At 43.0% G+C, this 24101-nt stretch overlaps 1 protein-coding gene across 4 annotated transcripts in view; it reads left to right on the top strand.

Moving 5' to 3' along the window:
- Positions 1–24101, top strand: part of Slc1a3 (solute carrier family 1 member 3) — a 75139-nt gene that overhangs the window by 22883 nt on the left and 28155 nt on the right.

Raw genomic sequence — 24101 nt, 5'->3', positions numbered from 1 at the left:
AGGTGCCCTGCTGAACACCACACAAACAGCCTTTCTCTGACCACAGTGATGTAGTTGACAACAGCGTACAACAGGTCTGTTTTCTCACCCTCTTATCCCACCCAGATAACATCTGGTTGGACAGCCTATTAGCTATTGATGCAAGAATGCTTGTTCTCAGAGCCACCAGGACATGAGCGGGAGCCTTCTTGGAAGCCTCATCAAGAGGTAATGCCACAACACACTCACCAACTCCGCTGCCACCAACACTTATCTTTTCCTGGTGTACCCGCATGACTTTATTTCCTTCTCCAGTTTCCCCATCCGCCCCATTACCTTTTATACTGGTGGGAGAATGGGAAGGGGGTGGGAGAGATCCCCATTGGCTACTCTGTCCACCGACACTTTGATTTTTAACCAGTGGAAGCATCACAGGATAGGGTCTCTTTACTGTGACAGTGAGACTGCACTCTTGCTCGGGTAGAGGTGAAATAGTCATTAGCTGAATGGTTGATAAATATAGACCAGGCAAGAAGTTGCAGGGGGAAAAAATGATACTATCCATTCCTCCCTGCCCACTCTTCTCTTTCCCACCGCATATCTCTGACTTGGAGAATTTTCATAAACATTTCCCCAGCAGAATGGTTTCTGGGTTTATAGCTAAAGCCCCAGACCTCAGGAACTATTGACCCTGGCTTCTTTTTCTACCTGTGGTCACTGTCCTTGGGCACCTCTATGCAAGCTGCATCTCTCTCCCTCTTCCCATGGGTTTTCAAAGAATCTTTCAAGCTTTCTGTGTAACAAGAACTTCACAGAGCAACTGAAAGGTCATAGGGCAGCAGCATTCTGACTACCACATGCCTTAGAGGGCTAGCCATTACATGCAGGGAAACTATGTCAGAGTGCTCCTAGGTGCCTTGCAGATCTGAGCACAGATCTGGCTTCCACTTGTCCAGGGCCTTAATCAAGTAACTGCATGTCCACAAGCTCAGAGTGGAGGATAAACAGCCCACAAACGAGTCCTCTCATTCTTTGGGGTACCCATTTATAGTTGCTGACTAGAGGTAATTATAGAGACTACAATTCTTACTACAGATGCTTTATTAAATGTTGGCGTGGGACACATTTTCATTTTATTAACCATTTTCCTCTAAAGGGGAACTCTTTGCAAAAATCACTTACAGGTCAGAGCTCGCATCCAACATTACTGAGTAAAAACATTGTACTGAGTGAAACAGTGAGTTCCTCTATGTCATCACTAGCAACTAACTTCTAGGTTGAGCTTATGCTCTTCCTCTGGACACAGAGTGTGTCCAGATTCCTTTCTGCTATCACTTCTATAGTGGGATCCATTTCTTACATCTGTGCTAAAAATCTTTTGGGTGGGACACATCCAGAAACCCCTTGTACAATACAGAGAAAAACATTGTTTCAGTTTAGAAACAGTTTTATTTGACCACTCCAGTGAAGTAGAATCCCCTTGTGTTCTAGATACTTAATAACCAACTTTATTAAAGAAATAAGTGCTTTGGTTAGATAATTTTTCAGACAAAAAAAAAGTAAACTGATCTGATCCCTTTCAGTGGTTAAAAAAAGTTTTGCTCAAACGTCCAAGAAATTAGCAACAGTTATACTATGACTGTTAAAAAGAAAACAGAATAGCAAGTTGCAAGCAACCAATATAAAATGAACGCATAACATAACCTAGTTGCAAGTTGGAAGTGGTCACATGGAACCATTAGGGGAATTTTATCTCTATTCAGGACTGGGTCAAGGAAAGGGCCCAGAGGCAGGGTTTAGCTGAACCAAAGATGTTTTTACAGTGTTCGTCTCCAAGGATTAATCCCCGAGCTACACAGTAAATCAGATACTTACGATCAATTAAAATGACTGATTGATTCACAGAGACTTCCCTTTGTGGTTTTAAATACAGAACATTCAAAAAGTGGGAACATAGAAGAGGAAATATTTGCAAATTACACAGACCCCCTAGAGGATCGCTGAGCGTACTGGGAGATGTTACTGGGGAAATGTGTTGCCCTGGGAGGTAACAAAGTAAGGCTCCATTATTCAAGAATGAAAAAAAAAAAAAGCAGTCCCCAAAGCTTGCAGTCATCAAGTGGGTGACGTGTACACATGAAGATGCCCTTTCAGGCTACTTTATGTTTCCCTACTTTGATATAGTCATGGATACAGAGAAATATTTTTCTACAACAGGAGAGAGAGCTGTTGTAGAAAAGGAGAGGGCTAAGTGAGATGATTAAGTGGATTGTGACTGCACTGCAGAATAATGTGGCTGAAAGTGGAGCAAGGAGCCTGCTGAGACTTGAGAAATATAAAATTAATCAGCTTCAACGAGCCGCCACTATGTATCCACAAGAGGGAAAAGTGGCCATTGTTCAAGAGAATTTAGCTATCCAAGGTTTGAAGAGACCTTCCCAAGTTTTTAGATTTGATACAATTCAAAACAGCAGGACAGTGTAGCCAATTAAAGGACATCTCCTGGTTCAGTCAACCCTTGGAATGCTAGTGTCAAAGCACAGGCTTGGTTGTCAGTGCTACTGCTTTTGAGAAACGCCCCACTGGTTCTAGACCTCTACCAAGCTTCTACTGGGTTTTATGTTACTTGACTCACCCACTGGTAACCCTAAGCACAGTTCACCTCCTGTGGATGGCTACCAGACACCATGTTCATTACTGCCAAACAGTGATTGGGAAGGCTTTCTTCTCCATCTTCTGAGTGTGGTACTAGCTGTTCAATTTTGTATCAGACAAGAGCATCGCAGTAAGAAATCAGAGGCCACACAGCCATGCAAGAAATTCTCCTGTGGGAAAATGCTTAGTTCTCTCAAGTTCAAAAGTCTTGGGGTCTGTGCAGATGGAAATAGGTTGAGTAAAATCATTATTGCATTTAGTTTTCAAAAATTCTAGAGAATATACCGTAACACGTAGAGGCACTAAAGGTGTGTTTCATTTCTTAATATTTGTTTCTTTGTTGGTTGTAGTGCTAGTCATCAAAAGTTAGTGCCTTGTACATGCCGGGCAAATATTTTCCCATTCTCCCACTGAGCTACATTCCCAGACCAACATAAAGAGCTCTGCAACAAATTTTTGTACTTGAAACACTCGTGTTTCTGAGCTGAGGCATTAAAGCTCTATGAGGCACATTCTTGTCCTGAGTTGAAATCCAGTCTTCCCAAACATCCCTGGTGTGTATTAGCATTCCGGAAGCTCCAGGGAGAGTCTGGGAGGAAGCCCAATGGCTACATTTATACTCAAGTACCTTTTTTTTTTTGCTTTCTTTTCTTGAACAAGAAGAATAGGTCTATGCCAACACCCCGCACAATAAAATAAGGCTTTGGCACCATTTTCTATTGGTTTGGTCAGGATAAGCAGCCAAACTAGCTATTTCATGCCAGAAATATGAGTTGGTTTGGCCAGCTTAGCCTGATTTAATGCACAGGATAATAATTAAATGCCATGTCTGGTTATATTGAGTGGATATAGCTAGAATATACTCTTGAATCGCTTTTTTTAAAAAATGGTGCTTTCTTGTGTTTTCATTCTAAGTGTGTGTCTTCGTGCAACCAATCAACACAGGAAAGTTTTACTGTCAGCCCCAGTTTTCTGTAAGGGAAAGGCTATCAGTAGGCAGTCTCTCATGGGCTGCAGTGTACATGAAAGAGATGAGGGAGGTGTATTAGGCACGTTTATGAGAACAGCAGTTTGAAACCTGTGTTGGGGCATACCCGAGGTTGGATCACAAAATAGATGAAGTTCATCTTATTACATTCATTCATTCATTCATTCATTCATTTATTCATTCACAGTTTTATTCTTTGTTAGATACTCAGCCAGGCAGTGGAGGTGCCTGAATACGAAGAGAAAGTCCCTAAGTTGATGTACATAGAGATCTATTGAGTGCATCTACTTAGATAGAGAGGCTCCCTAAATTCCTTAGCTCACAGAAGAATTTGCATGCACAAATTCTCAGAGAACCAATTTCACTGGTTCTCTCCAAGACCCGAAAGGAAGAGGCAGTTTGGTTGACATTTTTTAAAGAAATTTTTTTTGGCAATTTCATATATGTATATAATGTATTTAAATCATACCCACCCTTCCCCTCCCCTTGGCTCACTTTTTAGAACATGATTCCAAATCTGATTTTCTTCATTAGAGGCATCTCCCACCCAGCGTCGGCTACTCTAGAGTTTACCAGCAAAGATGTCATTCATATTCCCCTTAAATATTTTTTTAAGTTAACACAATTTTGCTTCAAATCGCAACTAAGAACGGAAAGCCCCTGCCCTTTATCATGTGAAAGAGATAATAAATTATAATGTTACCACATCCCGAATCAACACTGCTGCTTGAGACCCTCCCTGTCATATTTTAAGAAGGAAAAGAGAGATAATTAGCAAACACCCACAAGATATTAAGTATTCCCTAACCATGAGGGCTTTCTCTTTCCCCTAACCCAAAGACTGGAAAAGGGAATTTAACAGGACAGCTTTCTCACTTTCTGTCTGATTTCCTGTAAAAGAGGAAAGTGTTTCTCTTCCTCCAGAACCCCATATTTACCTCTCATTGGGAAATAACTGTTGTTGCTCACTCTTGCCTACAGTTTCCCTTCCAAATGATTGTCCAGCTTCTGCCCAGACATTTCCAGGAACGGGAGATCCTTGGAACTCACTTGTCCTTGTAAAACTAATGGTTCTCTTTGTACCCAAAATAAAGCAAGCAAAAATTTAAAGAACCAGAAAAACAAAATGCCCACTTGCCTGTGATCCCCTTCCCCATGTGACAGGCTCTCTCGTGGTCAAATGTCACTTAGGCATTTTCCTTTCAAACGCATAGACCAATGAATCCTATGGGAGGTAAGAGTTGACTATGTACAAAGCCAGCAAGTCAGAATTGCCAGCAAAGGATTCTTCTAACTGAGAAAATAATGAAAATGAAAGCAGTAAACATTTCCCCTCAAAGTATGGCTCTCTGGCTTCAGAATAACGTTACTTCACAACCAATGCAAACTAAAAATCTGTCATTTAACACAAGAAAACAAAAACAAAAACCTGAGATAGACAAATTCTTAATCCTTGGGCTTTTGAAACACATGTTGAGTGCCTGCAAAAATGAGAGCCAGGGTCAGTTAAGGGGAATTTAATATTTTGAACTATTGGTTTGCCAAGTGTCTGGCATGTATCTAAGGCCAGTTTGAATACTCTGGGCACTTACGGACAAGAACTCAAGGCAGGCTACTCATTTCCATTAGTTGGGATAAAAGGCACCACTCTAAAGAGAGGAGTATGTTTAGGCTTCGCTCTCATTTTTAGTAGCATAGATAGTGGGGTGCATGTTGTGGGCTCCATATGAGGGGTCAGCCTGGCCCCTGGAATGCGCTATAGTAGCAGCAGCTATTGAAAGCAAGAGTAGCAACATGAAGGTCTGTCCTCTCAATTGAACACATGGAAACAGCGAGGACAAAGAACTCGAGCTTGTGGGCTTGTAATTACGGCTGTGGCTTCCACAAGCTTCCTCCGTCTATGACTCTCGCAGCGACCACTCTCCCATTACATAAATTAGATAACCCAGAAAGTTAATCCAGAAACAGCATGGAGCCAACGAGAATTCCTCCCTCACCACTGGAGACGATTGGTTTCTGCCCTGCAGCCTGAGATTCGATTTCCTTGATCACAGCTGCATCATTCCAAATATTATCGTTGGTTATACAACTTCCTAGTCTTCCCCGAAAAACTCAGCCGGAGTAGGGCACCCTGGATTCCACTGGGAGTAAGCACAACTAGCACCACTTCTCGGGGCAAACTCAAGCCTCTACCTTAACATCCAAATCCAACTCGTGGAGACCTAGAAGGAGTTGGCCATGAAGATACTTCATCTGAAGCCCACAGGGTGGACCTGTGCCGTCTCCTAGAAGCTGTTCAATTCCTACCTGAATGAAGAAGTACAGTAAGAAAAGCCCATGCAAGGAACTAGGCAACCTCCCAGCTTCTTGCAACAGACAAAGAAAATGGGAGCAGGAGTTTAGGGATAATCATCAAAATCTGGCTGTCACAGAACCGTATTTCTCCAGCGTGACAGCTTTACTCAATAAGCAGTTACTAAGGCTTTAACTATGCCAGGTATTTTATTGCCAGGACCTAAGGATACCCAAGTGAAGAAAGCCAAGGCCCTGTCCTCCACGAACTCTTAGTCTGCTTTGTGGAGGTTAATTCACAGTTGGGATGTGGAGGGTAAAGAAGGACAGGTAGAATAACCCTAGTTGGCGACATTGTGGAGGAGGCACAGTGCTTCCTGTACCAATTATGGCAGTCAAGACAATCCCTCACAGACATGTGCACAAGTCAACATGATGTACACAGTCCCGCACCGAGGTTCTCTTACCGGATGATTCTAGGTTCTATCAAGTTGTCGATGGAAGCTAACCGTCACAATAGGACTCACTGTCCTATTCAGATTCAACACACCCTCTAGAGGCTGTACTCAACCCCAAATCACTCTTCCCATAAGAGTTCTTCAATTACCTGGTCAAAAATGGACCCCAAAATTCATGTTTGCTTAATAGTCCTCTAGGTGGTTCTACTGTGGACTTAGAGTTGAGAGTTACCACTTGTAGTTTCTGTAGAATTGTTCTCTCGTTTCCAGACCTAGAGTCCCCAGTGTTGCCATTTAGTTCCATCCCTAACTAGTTCAGTTGCTCCTTCTTCCAGGAAGCCATCCCTGGCTTTTCCCGCACCTCTGCTCTAGCAGGTTCTATCTCATAGTTAACTGCAACACCATCTGCCTCCTGTTCTCACAAAGGCTTCAGGAGAGCGCCACTTGTTTGCCTTGTCTGTTCTTTGCATTGTCTAATGAGTGGTTTCTTGGCAAGGCGAACAGGACCCTTGACAGACTTCACTAGCCGCTGTGCCAGCTTTGTGGTCTACTGCTTCCCTGATAGTTTCCTCTTTCGATGTTCTGGTGCCCTCAGCACTTCACCCTTCCTCCCCGGGAGCTTTGCCTTTTGACGCGACTTCTTTAACGGCCCCACTGAGTCCCTTGACTCCTCCAAGATCCAGCTTAGCCTTCAGACTTGGCACAAAGTGGTCTTTGTTGGCTCCACCTGAGAGAAAGGACCTTCTTCCTGGAGCAGCTATGGACGTTAAGGAAATGAGTTAAGGACATCAAAGCAAACACACTAGGCTTAGTTTTGGAAAGTAGTGCAGACAAGTACAAGTGAAGGTACTTTGTTTAATTAGTCAAATACCTGGTATGTTTGAAATGATAAATCAATCATTTAAATAAAAAAAAAAACAGATAACCTGAATTTGCTAACATCGGATGGTTTCTAGTTGAACTGTGATTTGAACTAATTATTTTAAGGGTGTGTTACAAGCTATTCTATCATTCATTAAGGCTAACTACCTCAGAATATACTGCAGAAATTTCCAAAATTGAAATATAGTCATCAATATAGAAAATAAACCCCTAGTGTCAGCATTCCTACACCCCACACTGAGTGTTTATGAAAAAAATGGAGACAGCAGCAGATCCTATACTGTATTTCTCTCTTGGCTCCTTTTCACTTGAGACTAGAATGTTAGCCGTGTCTTGGGACTCAATACTTAACTATCACATTCATTCCTTTGATTTGAACCCCACCCAAAAAAAAAAAGCCAGACTTTAATGTATCGATACCCAAGCAAAATAAAAATGCACAATGTTGTTGTGAAAACAATTAAAATGTTTATATCATTTTATCATCACTGGGAGGTGATGGCTCATGCCTTTAATCCCAGCACTTGGGAGGCAGAAGCAGGAGGTTCTCTATGAGTTAGAAGCCAGCCTGATCTACAGAGCAGGTTCCAGAACTTCCTGGATAACCAAGGCTATACAGAGAAAATCTGTCTCAACAAAACAAAATAAAAACAAAACAACTTTTATATATTGAATTCTATATGAAGAAGTATTTACCATGGGAATGCTTAACTCCTATGAAATATAGGAACAAAACTTCATTTTCCATGAATGTAAAGTTATTAAATCTAAGTACGATTGACAATTTCAGATTTTCCAATATCATGTAGGCATATAGTGCTTCAGAGATGCTGTTTCTTTCTATTAGTATTAAGAAAAAACTAGAAGGCTGGAGGAATGACAAAAATGTTATAGTAAAAAAAAAAACCTCTTACTATTGAAACAATTTGATCTACTACTATTATTTTTTCCTCCTTTGAAGTGGGCACAGAGTGTCATTTTATTTTACCCCACAGAATCTGCACATGCCTTATGGAGCACAGGTGTTCTATAGGGATATACCTTGCACCCATTGTATAATTTACCATTAAGTAAGCACCTGACCTTTAGGGAATGAGATCCGGTGCTTGAGAAGTGCCCCATCCATCCATCCATCCATCCATCCATCCATGGATCTTCCTTATATGATCCTTATATGACAGATGTTATTGTATCAAAGTTTGTCAGACCTACTATTGTTAGAACATACTTTGTTGCCAAAATTGTCACCTATATGGTTTTGCCCTAGTCCAATAATAGAAAGTTACTTCACGGTTGAAAAACGAATTCCTTCTTTTGTAGGAATCTTCTAAAATTTCTTCTTGGTATCAGTAGCCTTAGGGGTTTTTGATTGCACATATTCTTTAGGTTTGTTAGAAACACATTCACATGCATTCAATTCATTGACCCTTACAAGTGAGAGTCTACCATGTGGTGGCCTTTACTATGTTTACAAAGTTGCATAGTCATAATGGCAGTCAACTTCAGAAGGATTTTCATCACTTCAGAAAGGGACTCTGTACTCCTTGGCCATCATCCCCAAAAGCCTCCATGTTAGGCACGCATCATGGATGTTCACTCTTCACACGTCCACCGTCACATCACAGTGTAGACGTACTGCTGCACATGCTCCTTTGTGATGGACTTCTTTTATGTTAGCGTGTTTTCAAGGCTCATTCATGTTTTCCTCACATGCCAGGATTTTGCTCCTTTTTATAGCTGGTTCATGATTGACACACCACACTGAGTTTTCGGTTCATCCGTGGACATTTGGCTTGATCTCAGTTTGGTTTCCATTACTTAGTTTTAGCTATTATAAAGAAGGCTGCTATGAATATTTATAGGCGTACCATTTTCTCCTGGGTATCTGCAAATAGAATTACTGTGCTCCGTAGTACTTTCTTTTGCCTTCTAAAAAAACTCAGAGTAGTTTTTCAAACAGCTGCACTATTTTATCCACCAATAGTTAGACAGCTCTGTCTTTGCCACTTTCTTGCCAGTACTTGTTAGACACCATCATTTTGCTGACATATACATTTTTATCAAAGCCAGTACAAAATTCTGTCTCCCAGAGATTTAATTTGGATTTTTCAGATGATGACATTGAATATCTTTTCATGTACTGTTGTCCATTAACTCTCTCTTGGAGAAAATACCTCTTCAGATCCCTTTTGTGTAGTACTGAATTGTATGTCCTTTGAATGTTAAATTTATACTTTCAAAAACCCTCCATACACTAAATAATAATAGCAATTACTATGTATTTAATTTGTCATAAGATGGTCACTATTATTCTTGAGGATTCTTTCGGTTAATGTTGATGTGAACACTCATAAATACCAAACATAATTGAAAGATGAAAACACTTGCAGAAGTTAGTAGTTTAATGCTAATATACACTTACTTTTCAAATAAAACTTACCCCTTCCTTTAGAAAAGTAACTGGATGACTTTGTCTAATATAGTGATATGTAACTTAAACTATATTTTGTTCATCTAAAGCACAGGGAGACTCTTGCTTTTATGTGTTTTAGTTGAAACTGAGACACTTGTGGGATAGTAGTCTTAGTGCATGTGCACTTTGCACTCCTTTAAACTCCTTTAAAATTTAGATCCTAAATTTGCCAATTGTGTATTTTTACTCTAGAAAACAGTAAAATACTTCTTCAGTTACAGTTAATACAAATGAAGTTAATTTTTAATGATGCATGTAACACGGTGGTTTGAATAAACTTAACTCTACTGAGCTGTGTGCTTTAAAAAAGCTAAGGAGGATAATTGTGTTATATGACTTTATACAATCAAAATTTAAAAGCTCTGACCCTAGACAAAGAACCATGGGCAACTAGAGAATGCTGAGAGAAGGGGAAACAGCCTCTTCAGGGAAATGCCCCTCTAATTGGTTATTCAATGCCAAGTAGTCAGACCGGAAATCATATGCAAGTCACATTATACAGACTGAGCAGTTTATTTATCTAGGGGTGTGTGTGTGTGTGTGTGTGTGTGTGTGTGTGTGTGTGTGTGTAACAATTAAAGAAAAAGAAGCCATGAATTTGAGAAAGAACAAGGAAGTACATGAGAAAGGTTAGAGAAGGGAAAGGGAAAAAGATGTAACTACATTGTAATTTCAAAAATAAAAAGTTTAAAGGCTGGTATAATTAAAATAAGCTTCGTTGGCATGTATTTATTGTATATAGTGATGGGTTTCACAGACACATCTTTATACCAATCTATCATGTTCTTTGACCGTACCGCCCCACCTCCCCTTACCCCCACCCCCACCCCTGCTACTGGCATTGACTATCACAGACTGGCAGTTATGCCCATGATATGCATACGGATGGACGTCTGTGTTGGCCATTGTGAATCTTCACCTGAAGTACATCTGCTCGGATTCCTGATCCTCTTTTTTTCACGTTGCCTCCCTGTTATTGAACTACAGTCATTTCTTTCTACCTTAAAATTGCACTTTAAAAATTGAATGCACTAGATCACATAGCATTTACTCCGTGTGCAGGGTGTGTGTGGGGGTGGGGTGGGGGCACCAATAGGCAATCTATCATCCACAAATGAGAAAAAGCATGGTGTCTGTCTTTCCCAGTCTGGTTTGTTGTACTTAATACGATCATCTCCATCCAGTTACATCTGTGTTCCAGCAAACAACAAACGTACTTTGATCCTCCATGTTTTTCCCTTCAGGCTGGCTGGCTTGCTTGCTTGCTTATTTGTTGACAATAGCTCACTATGTAGTCCCAACTGTCTTGGAACTCACTTTGTGGGGAGGGCTGGTCTCAATACTAACAGACATCAGCCTGTTTCTGTCTCCCAAGTCCTGGGGTTAAAAGCAAACACCATCTCACTTGGCAATTTTAACTGTGTGATTGGACAAAATGCCAAGAAGATTCTAAATGCTTACTACTAGCCTGTCCATATAACCTACTACAGTTTATTTTGCTACTACCATTTCTGTGTTTTATTCAGTTTTCGATGTTTTGCAAAAGCTTTCAAAGCTCTTCACTTGCTACTTTTGGGTTACACCGTTTTCCCCTGTCTGGTTTTGCTTTCTGAGATGAGTCATTCAAATTCTTGAGTTATCTAGAACAAGAAGTGTCCGAGGCAATGATCAGCTAGCTGTCTCTTAGTTAAGACATTCTCCAGCTGCCCTTGTAAGTGACCCTAGGAGGTGGTTGGGGTCAGAGTAGGTATGGGGAAAGGCACAACGTTCAACATAAACCCCACTGAATTATACACACAGGGGTTGCCACTAAGGAATGTGGATACTAAGACCAGAGTGCTGATACAAATCTCATTGGTATGAAATGGATTTCACAGGCTGCCTCGTCTCCTGGTACAGCTCAACTCACAGAATGACTGTCTTGCTCCAAGTTGCTTGGATCTTTGAAATTAGATTGAATTGATGTTCTGTAAAATTCTATTTCTGGCGAGTTAAAACTTCAAATTTGTTGTTTTCAATCCAGAAAGTACACATTTGTTTTCTGTAGGTCTGTTTTAAGAGTCTGCCAGAAAAAGATCCTAAGTTGTGTTCCCCCAGTATCTTTCTCTTTCAAAAGCGTAAATAACACTTGAAACCCATATTTTATACTGTTCATCTTAGATGGACGACCTCCCAAGCCCTGTGTGTATGTGTATGCATGTGTATGTACATGTGTGTATGCATGCACATGTATGTGCTACTATTTGTGTGGGCATGTAGAGAGCAGATATCAATATCAGGTATCTTCCTCCCCTTTTAAATTATTTATTCTATTTTTGAGGTTATATATAATCATATCATTTCCCTCTTTCCTCCTGCCTCTCATATACCCCCTCCTTGCTGTCTTTCAAATTCAGGGCTCCGTTTTCATGAGATGCCTGTTACAAACATATATGTATAGACATGTATATTTCTAAGCACATAAATACCTGCTCTGTCTGCATAATGTTGCTTGTCTGTATGCTTTAAGGGTTGACCATTGGTATTGGAGAACCAGTTAGTGTACTCTTCCCTGAGGAAGACTGTTTCTCCTGCGGTCAGCATGCCCGAGTCGCCTGTAGTTCTTTGTGTGGGGTTGAGTCCTCATGGGCTTCCCACCATAGTTTTCACATGGTTTTAGTCAGGCCATGCTCAGGCAGTCACATTGGTGAGATTCTGTGGGTGTAGCTTCTGACTTTCCTAGGAGACACAATCTCGCAGCAAACTTTCTGATCCTCTGACTCTGACAATTTTCCCACCCCCCTCTCATAAAATGATCCCTAGCCTTTGGTTTGAGAGTTTCTTGGTAGAAGTGTTCATTGGGACTGGGCTCCACAATTCTGCATTTTGATTGGTTGTAGGTACCCCAGGTCCATGCCTGGTGCCCACAGAGGTGAGAAAAAGTTGTGAGATCACCTGAAACTGGAGTTATGGATTGTTGTGGCCTGTGGTATGGATACTGGGAACCAAAGTCAGGTCCTTTGCAAGAGCAACAGATGTTCTTTACCACTGAGATATTTATCCAGTCGCCCCACCCCCCCACCCCGCTGTCTCTCTCTGTCTCACTGTCTCTCTGTCTCTCTGCTTTCTCTGTCTCTGTCTCTGTCTCTGTGTGTGTGTGTGCGTGCGCGTGCGCGTGCGCGCATGTGTCTCTGTCTCTATCTTTCAAGTAAGATTTGAATATGATTATAATTTGACAAGAAGATTTGATATGGTAAAACTAGGAGCCACTAGGGTTGAACAAAGGGTTTGGAAACACACATACACAGGGGGAGGGCAGAGAGAGAGAGGGGGGGGGAAGAGAGAGAGGTAGGTTTCTGATAAGATTCCTTGGAAAATGTAGATTAGCTAGAAGGGAGAAAGACCTTTAAGCATATGCCACGAACTGTGTTAGAAATTTTCATTCTCGCTACCAAGAGGCTTCAACCAGACTCGGGAGTGAAGAGGCCCTTCCCCTCCCTTCTCTCTTTTTCTATCTTGCCTCACAAAGCCAGTCATTCTTCGGTATTGACTTTAGTTAGTGGCAAGATGCTGTAGTGTTTGCTTGTACCCTACACGATCCTCCTCATTGTAGATTATAATACCTGTGACTGATGGACTTAATCTTTAAGTACCGTTAAGGTACGGTGACTTTTATAAAAGTTTGTACACCTTTGGGACAAACAAAAGTGTTTTCCAAATGAATTCACAGGTATGATTGATATCCATAGATATGGAAGCTTGACTATGATGCATGTGTAGATTATAGGTCATTCTACTAAAACACCCCCAGAAAACTCCCTAGTAAAACTGAAATGTAAGCAACTACATGGTCTTTAAAGAAACCAAGCTAAGCGGGTAAGAGAAAAGGAAAGTTGAGTCTTCCAAAGCTGGTGTCAAGAGGGCCACATTGTCACCCTTAAATCCTCTGCTGGTGTAATTGCCAGAAACCAGATGGTTGTTAGTGAGACCAAGGATGTACCAGAATGTTAAGAACACGGACTGTATCTTGCATGCTTTCTGTGATGACAAGGGATGTCTGTTTTTCACTAACAATGGGTTCCCTCTGTTTATTTTGCTTCTGCAGATTATCTTTTCTGTGTTGGAATCCACACAGGAGCATAATAAAATACAAACCCAGAGAGGGGGGGGGGGGAGAGAGAGAAAGAGAGAGAGAGAGAGAGAGAGAGAGAGAGAGAGAGAGAGAGACTATCCCAAACTTTTCTGAAATCTGAATGTTAGACATTGTTTCACACTGTCCGCCCGCCCACTGTGGTTGGACAAGCCACACTCTGGTATGTTTATGGGCTTTGTTCTTCCACCCTGTGCTTTGCTTTTGGTGGCTCTGCACCAGTTGCGTCTCCAAGCACAAGGCACATGAGGGCAGAGAAGTGGCTCTGCTTTGAGCTTTGCAGTCAGCCTGGCCTTGCAACTTGCACCCAGCAAGACTGTGAAAAGGTTCCTTAGGATGCTTCTCCTTCCTAGTGCAGCAGGGAGAAATACATGGCACTGTGGTTTCTAAAGGAGGAAATTCCACGTTTTTCCTAAGTCTTTGAAAATTTTCTATTTCAACATTGCCTAAAAATAATATTGAAAAGGTTATTTCTGAGGGAAAAAACTGTGTGTGTGTGTGTGTGTGTGTGTGTGTGTGTGTGTGTGTGTGTGTGTGTGTGTGCATCTTGAAACCCACAGGTGCAAACCTACCCTGCCTCGGTGGAGAACAGTGTGTGGTTGACATGAGAGAGGCAGAGGGACTGGCAGGAATTTAAAAGCACACTGTACTCACCCACATTAATTGTGCTATTGAGGCATAGATAGAACTGGTTCCATGGAATGCTTCTGGTCGAAATGATCTCCATTCCAAAGCTCTCATGTCATTAATCAACCACCTCCTGTCTATCTGTTCTAATAAAATACAGAGGCTAGAGAATGCTATCTATTGTGAAATACGTTTTCATTTAATTACTCTATTAGAAATGTGTTTCTCCCTCTCTCTCTCTCTCTCTCTCTCTCTCTCTCTCTCTCTCTCTCTCCCTCCCTCCTTCCCTCCGTCCCTCCATTTTGAGTAAGAGTCAACATTCGATCATTTTCCTCTTGAAATACCCTCTGCGCCCTGCAAGTTCTCAGCAAACACTCACTTTTGACCAGTTTCCAATTTCAGCCACATACCATTCACAGTCCAACCTCTTAAGATAAATGAAATGAAATGAATTGCCTATTTTCTATGTACAAAGGGCAAAATTAGCTTCCATGAATGAATTTCCCTGGAACAAAGCATCCTGGATTCCTACAAACAAATGTTTTTACTTTTGACATGCCATCAAGATATACTCAGATTTAGATTGACTGTCCAATAAGGGAATATTTCCTTTGGCATCCAAAATCACTCCAAACACTGACCAAAAGGAAGAGGCAGGAGTATAAAGCATCCGTGAAAGGAAAATCTTCGTTGGAAAGTGGGTTCTGCCTCTCTACCCACTGTAAACTTAAGACAGAATCCGCTGTGGAGGTCATGTCTGTAATCCCAGGACATAGAGGAGAGAGGCAAAAGGATCAGAAGTTCAAGGCCAGCATGGAGGAAACCAAACCACCTTTAAAAACCAAGAAAGGAAAGAGAAAGAAAGAAAGAAAGAAAGAAAGAAAGAAAGAAAGAAAGAAAGAAAGAAAGAAAGGAAGGAAGGAAGGAAGGAAGGAAGAAAGAAAGAAAGAAAGAAAAAAGAAGGAAGGAAGGAAGGAAGGAAGGAAGGAAGGAAGGAAGGGAAGGAAGGAAGGAAGGAAGGAAGGAAGGAAGGAAGGAAGGAAGGAAGAGAAAAAAGTAACTTTTCCAACAATGGTGATTTTTATCTTCAGAAAAAGGGAGACATTTTCTTAGTAAGAATCCAGACTTCAGAGATCCGTTTCATGTTATAACTAGAGTTGGTTTTTGAGAAAAGGCATCAGTGCCACGATTGTCATCACCTACAGCCGTTTCTGACATCCCAGTTATCACAGTAACTCCCTGGCTTCCCTTTCATGCCAACAACGATTGGGAAAAGGCTTTGGAACCCTGTCATTTGAATCATCATTTGCCTGCAGCACTGAAGGCTTCACGTGACCGTTTAAATGTTTCATTTGGTGGAGGCACGGACTGGCATTAAGGTGACTTGTTTGATTTGTTTGGGTTCCCGTCTTTGAGGACAAAGCACATAGCGAGAGAGATGCAGGGACTAGTGTTTTGTTCTTCCAGATACTTTACATTGAGTTCCTTAAGTTTCACTGTCACTGGGGTATGGGGGGTGGGGCTTGGGCTCAGTGGTAGAGTAGTGCTTGCTTAGCATGCCCAGAGCCCTGGGTTCAATCCCCAGCATAGCATAAAATGGGCATAGTAGGATTATATACCTTGTGCTGTGTGGTGGAGACATTTAGGATTAAAAAGAGACATGAAAGGCAGGGCTCCAGCCTTGCTGCAATTTGTTAGCAGCTAAAAAGAAAGGTATTTCTGTCTTCTTCAAGAGTTTCTTCATTCCAACAGATTTGTTCTAAAACAACCTCCAGTGATGTTGAAAGGACAGGTTATAGTCCACTCTGAGAAAATGCCCTAAAGAAAATTCCGTATCAATATATCTCAAAGATGTGTCAGTCCCCAGGCACTGACAGGATAGGACAGGCCACCCTTCCTTTTCTCAGTTACTGGGATCAGTGCAATCACTGGTCCTGTTCTGTCTGTTGATATGGAAGAAGCAGGACAAACTATGCAAACTTAGGTCTTAAGGACTCTGAAAGTTACTCTAATATCCCCATAACACATTTCTTCTCAGCCCTTGGATGAGATCTGCCTCTCCAAGTAGAGCTCTCAGAGAGTAATGAGCTTCAGAATGTTCCTTCCCAAATCGTTTAAATGTACTTAGAAGTTTCAGGAGCATTGGTATTTATTAAAGAGGGCCTTACTGTGTAGCTCTAGCTGGTCTGAAACTTACTGTGTAGACCAGGCTGGCCTCAGATTCATTAATCTCTGCTTCCTGAGTGCCTGGGCATGAGCCACCATGCCCACATCAGTCTCTCCCCCCTCCCACTCTCTCTCTTTCTCTCTCTCCTGTGTGTATGCATGTTTTTTTTTAAAAAAGAACACAAACATGTAGAAGTCACCTATTTTAGATTTTGAAAAAAGAAGAGAACTATAGAAAAGTTTTTTAGAAGAAAAGGGAAAAGGAGAAGGAGGAAGAGCAGGAGAAGGAGGAAGAGGAGGAGGAGAAGGAGAAAAAGAAGAGGAGGAGGAGAGGAGGAGGGGGAAGAGGAGGAGGAGGAAGAGAAGGAGAAGGAGAAAAAAGAGGAGGAGGAGAGGAGGAGGAGAAGGAGAAAAAAAGAGGAAGAGGAGGAGAGGAGGAGGAGGGGAGGAGGGGAGGGGGAGGAGGAGGAGAAGAAGAAGAAGGAGGAGAAGAAGAAGAAGAAGAAGAAGAAGAAGAAGAAGAAGAAGAAGAAGAAGAAGAAGAAGAAGAAGAAGAAGAAGAAGAAGAAGAAGAAGAAGAAGAAGACGCAGAAGCAGCAGCAGCAGCAGCTGGGATCAAAGGAAATACAGAAACTGTATGGATGGAAGTTGGTCCATCATTGGGTTACTCCTCCATTGGCCATGCTGGCTGAGACTACCTCCTTTGTTCGCTTCTGACTGTGGCCACCTCCTGCACCCTCGTCCAGGAAGCACCATATTGATCCTCATCTCCAATGGCCTTTCTTTCTGGTCTGCCTGATCTCCCAGCCCCTTTCCAGGGTCTGTCTCTTTTCCTGCTGACTTTTTGTCTGTTACATGAAGTCAGGATGATCTTTCCAAAGCTCAGCTCTGCACTTCCTCCATACATTGCTTTTGGAATGAAATCCAAACTTCCAAATGCCTTTGGTATGGATCCTGTCTGCATCTTTCTATCTCAGTCCCCTTATCCAGCTCCTCCCTGCGCTCCTGTCAATGTGCCTACCTGAACTCTTCCTAGATTCTTCACCTGACATCCCTCCTCACTCTCCCATCTTACCTGGTAAGTCGCAGGCTCCAGGAACCCCCTCCCACTTTTGCATTGCAGTTAGGTGGTCCCACTGTCTTCCCTCTCCTAGCCAACTGTGACCTGAATGCAAAAACCGCTGTGTTCAATAATCCCACCCCTAAGGACTGGCAACTGTAGCTTTTTGAGATTCTTGACAGTCTTAAGTTATCTTGTAGCTGTGAATGTCTCCACTTTCACTTTCAAAAGCATTCTATACTGTGTAGCGGTTTGCAGAGGTGTTTTTGGGAGGAGGAGAAGGTATTAATGTTTCCAGGTCTGATACTGCTTCCTTGAGCACTCTTAGACCAGGAGAGAGAGAGGGAGGGAGGGGAGAGAGAGAGAGAGAGAGAGAGAGAGAGAGAGAGAGAGAGAGAGAGAGAGAGAGAGAGAGAGAGAGAGAGAGGAGCGCTTTAACTTAAGAGATTTTATGTCATACTGCCAATTTATGCAATTGAATTTCCTTCCTTCTACCCTCCCTTTTTCCCTCCCTCCCTCCCTCCCCGTTCCTCCTCCCTCCCTTCCTCCCTCTCTCCCTCCCAGTTCCTCCTCCCTTCTTCCCTCCCTCTCGTCCAACAGGCAGAGAGCTTTGTAGTGCTTTCCTGAAAAGATTCACTGACTCAATCTTTTAGCTAATATTGGTGGAATGTCTGCTTAAAGCCATGGCACGCAATCCGCCCTAGGATACATGAGTGTGTCGGCCTGCTGTGAAAACAGTAGGCTTGACATGGAAGTTTTCCGCTTGCTAGTGAGTTCGCCTCTCTGACAGGCATTTCTGGATGTGAAGAAAGATAGATTTTGGCATCGCAACTCCAACTAGAGTGGGCACGCACGCACATGAGTGTACACGCTTCCCCCATCACCACCACAACCATTTAGTCAACCTCAATACCTAGGACTGCATGTCCTCAAAGCTCAGGAGCTACATTTACACTACAGCATAGTAGCCAGCTCTCAGGAAGTTTCAAGGGGAGAAAGGTCATCTTTCCCTCTCCCAGAGCTGAGCACAATTGCTTAAAAATAGAACAACGTGTGATTAGTGAGCCCTTTTCATCCTGTGCACCAGTAGCAGGTATACAGTTACAGACACAAAGCACTAGATTCAAATCTTCTGTAGGCCTCCGGAGAATTCCCATAGTTCCCCAAGAGCAAGAACTGGGCCTGAATGTCCAGTGAAAAAGGAAGTAACCGGATCTAGCTACGTGTCGGTAACATCGCTGTACCATGCATGGCTTCTTCCCAAGTCACCGTAGAGTGGGAGAGCACAAGGAGGTTTTATCAGGGACTTAACGCACACTCCTTTTCCAGACCCCAGAATAAAGTTAATACCTCCAAACGTTGGCCTGAAGAAATTATTATGGTTGCTCTAAGCTCTGGGAAATGCTTTGGGTTAAATCGCAGAAAACTGCCTAAGTAGCGCCTGCTGGAGAGCAGGGGGGCAGCTTTGAAAAGCTGTGTGAGAACACAGGTTGAAATCTCATTGGCCTCTTAATTCATTTTCTAAGATGGCCTCCTCAAGTTTCCGCACAGCTCTTGATCCTGACTGACCATGCGTGCTCAGGAACGGTCTCCCCCAACAAGCCCTTTTGTAAATATGTTTGCAGTAAGGGAGCAGCTTCCCCCAGCAGCACACTCCTCTGTGGCTGCTTTGCATTGATCCATGCCCTTCCCCTAGGAGATGGCTCATACTAGAGGTGAACAAATGCTAGAGGTTGTAAGAGATGCTAGCCCCCCAAAATCAGGTTATTTCATGTCTTGTTTAACATTTCAATGGCCTTTACGATTTTCCTGTGCTCCCATGTTCCTGTGTTCAAAAAAAAAAAAAAATTAACTGCTATTTCTCTTCACACCAGTTCTAACCTATTCATTGATTCTGACAAGACGATCACTAAATCCTTGACTCCTAGTCAAGTCTGTCTGTAAACACACGTGCACTGATCTGACTTGGCTCATTAAAGGGATTTAACACTCCTTCTCTTGAGATAAGCTTCCCCAGTGGACCACAGGAGTGCTGCCACAAAACTAACTTATACCTTAATAGCTTCAAGTCCCCTCCTCTGGGTCCCCTCTCTTCTCCAACCATATGCAGAAGCCTTTCTCAACCTCACATCCTGTGAGACAGATCTGGCAAGGCTGCTGCATTCACCTGAGTGATCAAGCTTTGAGAGCACACACTGTGTTGTTTCTGTTTATGGCCCCTAGAGCTAGCACGCAGTAAGCACTCAATCCATGCATCTCACATGAGCCAAGGGGGCTTAGTTAAGAATACGGAGAATGTTAATGCCTTCTTCTTCATCCACTTAACCTCAGAAGATGCAGCATCTGCTCTAGAGGGACTTTGAGGTCCCTCCTGGAGCTTCTGAGAAGCACAACCCACATTGTTCAGGTCCACAGAAAATGCAGTGTGGCTTGTCTGTGCCAATGAGAAAGTTCCTATGCCTCAAAACAACACCTACGGCTCATCTGACTGTCTGTGATCTGATTGCTCACTCATTAACACCCCATTGATCCTTCTTCCGCCTCCCAATTTAAAATACTTGGCCTTTATACTCCTTTAACCCACAGCATCCGAGAGACACTTTACAAAGTACTGCAACTTTCCATGGCGGTTGATGTGCCTCTTGGCGTCGTGACCCACAGCATTTCCTTGACTTCCCTGTCCAACCTTACATAGCTCTGGGCTCTCATCGAGCATGCGTAGTAAATAGTTGTGACAGCAACAATGTGTGCGCATTCATGCTTCCTTCCTTTCTATCCCGTACTGCGTTTGTGCTCCGAGTGTTGGGCAGTAGTCACTGCCTGGCTGAGGCCATCCATTCACTCGCTACCCAGCTCTTCTGGGCGCTGCTAACCTTGGCCTCCAACCCCTTCATCTCCTGCTAACCTTGGCCTCCAACCCCTTCATCTCCCTCATCTGCAAACAAGATGTTTACATCATCAAAGTTGAACTGGGGCCCAATGAGAGGTACAGAGAACGTGCGGGCCACCATGGCTTATTTTTGGTAATCCTTGATTGATTTTTAAGAAGATAAACGTAGGGGCTACCAGACTAGCTCTAGACTAGACTCAGCCATGACTGACTGTGGAAGCCATTTTCACACTTGGAGCTCTTTTGTGTGGTGGAAATCAGAGTAGCAGGGAGAGTAATGGAAAGACTCTCTGCCTTGGGAGACTTGGTGGAGACCTAGACTACGAGCCTCCTTACCTGAGTCTGGGCTAGTGTCAGCGAGAACGGTACTCTTAGATTCTGTTTTAGCACCATGAACATGAACTCCAAAACCCTTTTTGCCTTTCTTGGTGGAAAGTGTCAAGCATAAGGTCTTTGAGAGAACACCATTTCTTTAGCCGTTGCCTCAGGTCCTCCTGGCATTCCCCACGGGCCATTGCTGCCCAGTTTCAGAGATACCAACATGTGTGTTTCTCCAATGTTTTCAGTGGACATGCCCCTGAGTCCTGCTCATTCTGGCTTGTGGATGCTGCTTACGGGACATTAGAGAAAATGAAAGGGGGTGGGTGGAGGAGTTTGTCAAGAAAGCACATGACTTTGCAAGCTAGGGAGGGGATTTTCTTTGTTGTTGTTGTTAATGTAACTAATTTCACTTTAGTACCCTTAACAGCAGCCTTAAGCTGACTTGTGTTAGCAAAGGCCATGAAGCTTTCATTCAGTCCTGGCTGTCGCAGTAACAAATAGTGTCATTTTGTGTACCAGTGAGCCTTTTGGGGTCATTGGTACCTCTTACCAAACCAGGAGGGCCTCAGCTCTAGCTTAGCCCCAGTTTTAGATGGCTAATTTTGGCTTTCTGATGACAGACTTGGTTTCCAAGGGTGTTTGTGGATTCCCTGTGGGCTTATGTTCTCTGTAACTCAGTTCCCCTAGCTTTAAAATGAGCGTGAGATTAGGCATGTGACTCTAGGTACTGCTTGCTCCAACTTGTTCTCAGCTCTGAGGTCTACCCCCCAGCACAAGAAAATAAAAGAAAAGAAAGTAAAATAAAATAAAATATTTTTAAGCAAGTTAAAGGCCACACTGTGTTGTTTACTTAAAGTAGAACCAGCCTGGACATTGATCACTACTCTCAATAATTATGGGATATGTGGCTTGCAGCTGAAGATGCTAATGTTGAACCATTTGTGAATTGTCACTCAGACCACTCAAATCTCCAAGATCACTCAAATGTCCCTCTTGATCTGGTTTGTTTCCCGATGGGTGGGCGGCATTACAGTTCAATCTGGCCCAATTGCCAGCAGTTACTGAGTACAAATGGTGTACCAGCTACTAAACTCGAATACTTAGCATGACGGAAATTATTTCCTAAAGTTATATGCTCAGCCTTAACTTCTTCTCTTTTTCCCCTCACAAAACATCATGTAACAGCTTTTGTACTGTGAGAGTTGTTTCTGGCTTTTAAAGCATGCTCCTTTACCACAGTGACTTTTGGTTGTGAGATCCCTGATAAAGCATGTTTTGTCCATTCGGAAGCATGTAGAATCTTCCCTAATGCCTTTATCAGTAAGGCAGGGTTGGATGCAGACAGTGACGAGACCAGATGCAGTGGTTCAGCCGTGTATTCCCAGCAACTCAGGCGGTAGATGCAGAAAGACGGGTATGTTTAACGCTAGCCTAGGCTACATAATGAGTTCAGGACAGTCCGGGCTACATAGCAAGACCCTGAAACCTAACGAATAAGGAAAACCAGTATCAAAAAGCAGCGATCTATATTTTAACACAACTGGACATATATATCTCGAGCGTTTAAAGTTTCATGTTAACCTGGAACTATCCCATGTAAAAATGCTCTGGGTGTACTTTTCCTGAGGGGGGTGTGTGTGGGGGAACCATCCTATTCTTTATTTCATCAACAACTTGAAGACATGGAAAGCATTATGGAAAGCATTTACTGGTGTCTCAGATGGCATAGGCTCCCTCCCCCCCCCCAAAAAAAAAGATGGCTTACACAGTAAATGCCTGCACTCACAATGAAATCTGCTTCAATAGGCTGCGGTCCTGGATGGAGACCAACAGGATGAAGTGCAGCAGGCAAGAGATGTACACTTCTACTTTTAGATTCAAAAGGTAGTTGTGCAATTACAGGATGGGAGCCACTGAGCTTGGCAGCGGCTCCGGGGACTAAAAGCTTAATACGAACCAACAGTAGGAAGTGATGGCTAAAAAGGATTGAATATAGCTGTGTGCTTCCTCAGTAGAAATATTAATAGTTCACTTTACTCTGCGGTGGCCACACTGAGTTGGGAGTAACACGCTGGATTCCAAGCGCGTTCAGTGGGGACCTTGACAAAGCAGAGTAGCTATTAAGAGGGTGTTGAATGCAGTCCAAGATACATTTATGGGGCTCCTGTTTCGGGCCGGCAGTGTGCTAACGAGTGCAGGCAGTAACGCTGGGAAGAGACGTTGCCTGTCTCTAACCTCAACGACTTGGAAATGTAAAGGGAGAGAGCAGGACAGGTAGGCACATGACTGTGAAACAAAGCAGACTAGGAAATCAAGGAGCACAAAGAATGTGCTGTGGGAATTTGGGGGCTGGGGTGGCTGTAGGATTTGTACAGGAAATGAGGAAGCCTTGGAAGCAAAGATGGAGAGACAGGAAAACCCAAGGCATCGCTGAGGAATACTGAGCAGTCTGGGTTGGCTGGAGGAGCAGGGTCCGCCTGAGTGGGAGAAATGACCTGTGAAAAGCTTAGGACAGAGTGTGAGGACACCAGCTGGGGGTGGGGAAGGCATTGCAGTCAACGGGGCCTTGGGAAGTAGTGACACACAATGACCCTTAGTCAAGAGGAAAGACGGCCACATTCGTCTGGCGGGCATGATTTACTACAGGTCCTTCCGGGAGCAAAAATATGTCTCAAAGGGTCTCAGATGTTCCTAAGCACTGGCTGGGCGTTGTTTTGTTTTTAATCAAAACTGCCCAGGTGAAGTACTATTTCAGAGCTGGTGAGTTGGTAGTCACCACAGACGGGCAAGCCCTTCGCCTGAGATGCTTCACGGCGAATTGATTCGTGAATAAGTGAGAGCTTTCTTCCAACGATGAACACCATCCCAGAAAGAGAAAGATGTCATTGACACAACTCTGCCACTTCAACTGATTTCATTATCGTAATGGGCCAGCCACAGCCCCGACTCATTCATTTAAACTCCATGTCTGCTTCTTGATTCTCTTTACCTTTCTTTGTGAGCCCCGAATTCCTTCTTAACAGTACCCCCAGTGCATTTCCGGCGACTACCTCAACATCCGCCTATTCCTACATTCTAAGCTAAGTTAATATTTGATACCAACCAGCCCCATACATCATCACCAATGACACTTCTATGTCTTTTCTCTGTACACACTTCTTGATACCCGGTCTATTGGTAA

Source organism: Rattus norvegicus, chromosome 2 (genome assembly GCF_021556685.1).
Source record: "Rattus norvegicus strain SHRSP/BbbUtx chromosome 2, alternate assembly SHRSP_T2T, whole genome shotgun sequence".
In the NCBI taxonomy this organism is placed as follows: domain Eukaryota; kingdom Metazoa; phylum Chordata; class Mammalia; order Rodentia; family Muridae; genus Rattus; species Rattus norvegicus.
Note: the sequence above shows the minus strand (reverse complement) of the source record. Positions and strands in the feature narration are given on the sequence as shown.